Source organism: Crocodylus siamensis, chromosome 6 (genome assembly GCF_052110815.1).
Source record: "Crocodylus siamensis isolate JL-2025a chromosome 6, ASM5211081v1, whole genome shotgun sequence".
NCBI classification, from domain to species: domain Eukaryota; kingdom Metazoa; phylum Chordata; order Crocodylia; family Crocodylidae; genus Crocodylus; species Crocodylus siamensis.
In genome coordinates, this window is record NC_143400.1 from 9,418,793 (window position 1) to 9,425,384 (window position 6,592).

Below are 6,592 nucleotides of genomic sequence, written 5' to 3' on the forward strand. Positions count from 1 at the left end.
GACTCCGGTTTCAAGTAGTGCACACTGCAGCCATGCACCATCTCTGGTGTAAAAAACCCCCACCATGCTGCAAATTAGCAGCACGGCAGATGCATGCATGTACAGTTTGCAGTGCACAGATGGGTTTGCAGCCACAAACCGCACATGCAGGCTTATGGCAACAACCCCAGTGGGAGCAATTGAGACCAGGGATACTCCTGCCCCTCTGCCTTCTCTGCCCCATTGAAGCAGCCAGGGGTGCAGGGGGCGTGGGGCTGCTTGCTATCCCCGCATGGTGGGGAGAGAGTTGTCCCATGGGGATTGGGTTCGGTCCCTGCCAATCTCCACTTGGCTGCCAGATAGCACCCCTGCCGGGGTTGCCATGTGGGTATCGGGTCCCAATGCAGTCCCCACATGGCTGGGATGGAGCAAAGCCAGCTGGCAGGACAGCTCTACACACAGGGGGTCAAGACAATCTGGGCTGATGGATCAAATTGCTCCTGGTCAGCATCTACACATGTACTGTTGTGGAGTAGCTAATGCACAGTTAATCTACTACCTGCACTTACAGGTTGTAGAAAACCGAGAATTAGCCTAATTAACTGCACAGTAGCTGCTGCGTGTGGTTACACGGTGCCTCCTTACTGCACGCTAGATTAGTCTACTCCGTAGTAAAGCATCGCGTGTAGACATGACCTCTGTGATGAATCAGTTGGCTCCGATTCCTCTCTTTCAAACATTTTCATGAGCCAGTCATTAATGCTGATTTCAGTTTTGCTACCGAGAATTCAGATTCAGCTAATATCTGACTGTAACGTCCCTGTTATGGTTTATCAGCACAAAAATCAAGAAGGGCATATTTCACTGATGAAGTAGATTGTTGCCTGGGAAAGCACATGCCTTTCTGACCCAGTTGGTCTCCCAGCTGCTATTCTGCCCTCCCTTCTTCCAGTCACATTGGTGTTTCGTTGACATTCATGGATTTGCTGCTACGCATATCCACCAGTGCAGTGAACAGGGAACGGGATTTGTCCTGCACTTGGTAACAATAAATCTCATCATTGATACTGAGCACTATGGCTCGGTTCATTTTTGGCATAGGATATTGGAAAATATTTATCTACTGTCTTCTTTCCCCCTCCATCGCCAAAATAAAACCATAAAGCAGTGTCTAAAAACGAGGAACAGACACCAACTATTAGGCAGTTACAGTAGTGCTTCCTGTTAGCAGAAGCAGTCGGTCTTTGGCCTAATGCATTAGAAGGCATATTAAGTGTGCCATTACACTAGTGTCATTTAAAACCTCTTTGTGTTATTGCTTAATTAACAAACTCTGAGCTGATATTATCTGGAACACAGCTGATAAGGCAAGTGGGCTTTATGCTTTTTGAAATGGGTAGGAGCGGTGGGACTCTGAAGGCTGCCGTTCCATCATTTGAAATCAAAGGCTGAGATCACTAGGGGTTGATCCTGCCCCCGTCTCATGAAAGGGAGATCTGCTCCTTTCAAGGGCTCTCAGATCCTAATGGGGACAGAGCTCAGAAGGGATCACAGCTGATGTGGATACTGATCTACCAAAACAAGATCACCGCAACCTAAAGCAATTCTAGGTCTTGATGGAGCAATGGAGCACTTGGGGCCACATTTGGCAAAGGATCTTTGTCCATCGCACAAAGTCAACATCATGTTTTAGACTGGAGGGCAGCAGCAGACAGGCCCACCGTGCTTGGGAAAATAAAAGTTTATCTGGTCTGAGGAATCGGCAGCTATTCCAGGGGCCATATTATAAACCACAGGGGCTCTCAGCTTGGACTTAGCAGAAACTTTCCATCAAAATGTATTTTGCCAGGGACAGATGGTCTTTTTTGATTAAAAGGTTTGTACGCCGCACCTACTCTCCTTGAAATACGTTTGATTTTTCATCGGAAATTCAACTCCCTTGCAAAAAAAAAACAGCCAACATGTTTTTGCTTTTCAGCCAAAACATGCCCAAAAAAAGGGGAAAATTTGGGATCTTGGTTCTCTCTCACACAGTTATAAGTTTCTATGGTTATTGTTTTCTGCAATAAGAAAGTATGTTCTGACTAGCTTTAATATAAGGAGTAAGCTCGGGAAAGCCAAGAATCTTGCTTTTTCATGAAGGGTAGACCTGAAGAAGTGTCTTATCCACCATGCCCCACTCAGTGCTGATTATTAGTGAGCCTGCATGTTTGGTTTTGACCTGGTCTGTGTACCCACTTCCACCCAGAATAAAATCAGCAGTGGGGCTAGAAACAGGCTCCTATTACTTCCATGCTGGAAGCTAACAGCAGCCAGCTCATGCTCTCTCAGAAGCAACACCCACATCCATTTCAGTGAGCTAAAGCCGGTGAAGAATACCAGAATGCCACCTACTCTCTCTGCAGTTCAGACAAATACCCTATACTTAAGGTTATTTAGGGAGCAAAGGAATTTTCATGCCAAAGGAAGACGCTGCATTAAAAAAAGAAGGGTTTGTGTCATTACGGACCATCTGCCTAGCAGAGGTGACTAATCGCTCCTTACACCATGAAACTTAAATATAACAAAGCATGGGTAGAAAGTGCAAGAAGGCACCCGAGTTTATGTGACACCCTTAGAGCCGTGATTCACGCGCGCATGGAAGCTTGTGCCCAACTGTGCGCACACGGGCAGACCTGTTGGATTCAATGCAGCGATTCACTGGCATCAGGAAAACCTGACGCCTCTCTGCCTGAGTTAGTCTATAAGGTTCCACCCCACCTTGCCTTCTGCCTGATGTTAGACTAAATACCTCACTTTACACATGCCTGAATTCAGGCACGGGCCGAAGTGACGGGGCAAAACGGAAAAGAATGCATTGTGCCAGTTATACAGCGGCCAGAAATGCAGCTTATTGCACAGTACCATCTCAGCAATGTAATACAGCGCCCCACACAAACACATACCAGTGTCACTCCTTACACACGACAAATATTTCCTCTGCTCATTATTCTCACCATGTAGATTTATTGTCTGCTATTACTTAGTGCAAAAGCATTGTGGACCAACAGTATGTTAAAATGTGTTTCGTTCCTGAGAAAACCCATCTGTGCTTGATATTTTGAAATTTAATTTGCTGCACTTACTCTAAAAGCAGAGAAGATCTGGCCTTTTCCTCCTGGCAAAGCTCATCTGCCTGATGCCAGCTAGAACTTTATAACAAGCACATTTATGGCCACTCTTGCCGGGGCTGGCTTTCTGATACGCTGCTTCCAGTAACTCGCACTCTGTGAAACAATATTCTCTCTTCAAGGCTATGCAGAAAAACATCTTCAAAAACACCAGATGATTTCATTGCATTATTATCTGGAGTAGCCAAGAGAGCAGATTTCTAGCTGGGGGGGGTGGGGAACTGTGGTTCCCATCTTCTCAACGTGGTTCCCATCTTCAAAAAGGGGAGGAAGGAAGACCCGGGGAACTATAGGCCAATTAGTCTTACCTCGATCCTGGGCAAGCTTTCTGAGAAAATTATCCTGGTTCATATCCACGAGGGGCCAGCAGGGGAGATTATGCTTAGGGGCAACCAACATGGGTTTATTAGCAGCAGGTCCTGTCAGACCAACCTGGTGGCCTTCTATGACCAGGTCACCAAATCCTTAGGCACAGGGGTAGCAGTGGACATAGTCTTCCTGGACTTTCAGAAGGCCTTCGACACTGTCTCTCACCCTGTTCTCATTAAGAAACTGGGGGGCTGTGGTGTCAACACCCACACAGCCAGATGGGTTGCCACCTGGCTGGCGGGCCGCACCCAGAGAGTGGTGGTGGATGGGTCATTTTCAACCTGAGAGGGGTGTGGGCAGTGGGGTCCCACAGGGCTCGGTCCTCGGGCCCGCGCTGTTCAACATCTTCATCAGTGACTTGGACAAGGGGGTAAATAGCATCTTGTTCAAATTTGCTGATGACACTAAGATGTGGGAGGATGTGGGCACGCTAGAAGGGAGGAATAGGCTGCAATCAGACCTAGACAGGTTACAGGGGTGGGCAGATGAGAATAGGATGGGATACAACACAGACAAGTGCAAGGTGCTGCACCTGGGGAGGAACAACCGGCACCATACCTACAGGCTGGGGAGCTCCCTTCTTGTCAGTGCAGAGGCAGAAAAGGATCTTGGAGTCATCACTGATGCCAACATGAACATGGGCCGGCAGTGTGGGGAGGCAGTCAGGAAGGCCAACCGCACCTTGTCATGAATCCACAGATGCATCTCGAGCAGGTCCAGGGAGGTGATCCTCCCCCTCTATGCGGCATTGGTCAGGCCGCAGTGGGACTACTGCATCCAGTTCTGGGTGCTGCACTTCAGGAGGGACATGGACAACATGGAGAGGGTCCAGAGGAGGCCACTCGCATGATCGGGGGCAGCAGGGCAGGCCCTACGAGGAGAGGCTACGGGACCTGAACCTGTTCAGCCTCCACAAGAGAAGGCTGAGGGGGATCTCGTGGTCTGTTATAAACTAGTCAGGGGGGACCAGCAGGCACTGGGGGAGTCCCTGTTCCCCAGAGCACCGCCAGGAGTGACCAGGAATAACGGTCACAAGCTGGCAGAGGGTAGGTTTAGGTTAGACATCAGGAGGCGCGACTTCACTTCCAAGAGAAGTGGTGCAGGCTCCTACCAGGTGTTTAAGAGGAGGCTGGATGAACACCTTGCTGAGGTCGTTTGTTTCCTGCCATGGCAGGGGGTTGGACTTGATGATCTGCTCAGGTCCCTTCCGACCCTAGAAATTACGAAACTATGAAAAAAACCCAAAAGCATGCATGCATGTGTATACACGCACATACAGGGTCTTTATAAAGTCCTTGTGCATATATGTATCACAGTTGTTTCTGCTGGACCTGGATATGAAGTGAAAAAGGGGGAGAATATTGATGGGGAAATGCAAAGGGTCTAGCAGATCCCTATTAACTGGAACACCCACCCAGTTTGCAGCAGAGTAAAAGGCCCGATTCTGGTGAGAATAAAGAGCTATTGCATGGAAGTCAGTAGAGTTGCACTGATGCAAAGAAAAGAATCAAGCCAACATCATGGCAATAAATGAAGAAGCCTCTGGTGTTTGCTTGGAAGACGCGCCCGTCCATGATGGATGATTCACACATGCAAAAATGAAACACTCATTAATTTTCCCTGCTGAAGGCCTGCATATTTTGATCTATTGCAATTATAATTTGCCATTTCTGTGCATCTCACTAGCACTCCCACCCTAGATCATCTGCAGCATCTGCTGTCATACTGAACCGTTGCTGTGTTCCCGTTGGATACTGGATGACAAAGCCTTCATGGCACATCTGATCTGGAGGAGAGGTTAGAGACTTTGCATCCAATGGATGTCTAATTTAATTAGGGCCGGTGATATTGTCAGCAGAGAAGCCTTGTTCAGTGTGAGTCCTTACTTTCTTTTTGTTTTAAGTTAAAAGGGTAATTAAGAAAGAGGTCATCGGAAAGCACAGATGTTTGTCATCATTGTCCCATGATGGAACATAGCTAAGTAGTAATAAGCTCATGCTTTCCCTTTATTACATTTCTGGGAGCGGAAACAGATGTTATTTTAGCTTTCCTAACACAGGCAAATACTGGAGATTGGACCCAATCTGGATCTCATTGATAAGGAGATTTTTGCCAATGATTTCAGTCAGTCCTGAACTCAAGGTCATGGATAGTTAGGGGCTGGAAGGGACCTCACAGATCATCAGGTCCAGCCCTCCCCTCCTCCTGCCCCAGCTCTAGGCAGGAAGACAACTGGGGTCGAGTAACCCCAGTGAGGTGACTGTCCAGTCTCCTCTTGAAAACCTCCAGGGCAGGTGACTGCACCACCTCTGGAGGGAGTTTATTTCAGTCTGGACACCCTGACTGTGAAGGAGAGTTTCCTGGTATTAAGCCTGAAGCGCCCTTCCAGGAGTGTATATCTGTTGGTCCTGGTCTTCCCCGGGGGTGCCCTAGTGAACAGTTGCTCACCGAGCTCCTGATGCACTCCTCTGATATAGTGGTAAGCCGCTATCAAGTCCCCTCTCAACCTTCTCTTCTTTAGGCTGAAGAGGCCCAGGTCCCTCAGCCTTTCCTCATATGGCTGGCCTTGCAAGTCCCTGATCATACGGGTGGCTCTTCTCTGGACCCTCTCAAGTCTCTCCACATCCTTATCGAAGCGCGGCACCCAGAACTGGACACGGTACTTCAGCTGCGGTCTCACCAGTGCCGAGTACAGCAGGAGTATCACTTCCTTAGTTTTACACAAGATACATCGGTTGATGCATGCTAGCATGTTATTTGCCCTGCTGACCACCACCTTGCACTGACAGCTCGTGTTCATGCAAGGGTCAATCATTATCCCTAGGTCCCTTTCAGTCGTGATGCAGGGCAGGCTCTTACCTTCAAGTGATGCAGGTCAGGCTCTTACCTGTATGTATGCTGAAGGTTGTTTGCCCCCAGATGAAGCACCTTACACTTGCAAGTGTTAAACTGCATCTGGTTCTGGTCTGTCCAACTCTCTCGCCTGTCCAAGTCTGCCTGTATCAGTAACCTATCTTCTCGCATGGCCACACTACCCCATAACTTGGTGACAACTGCGAACTTGGCCAGCAAGC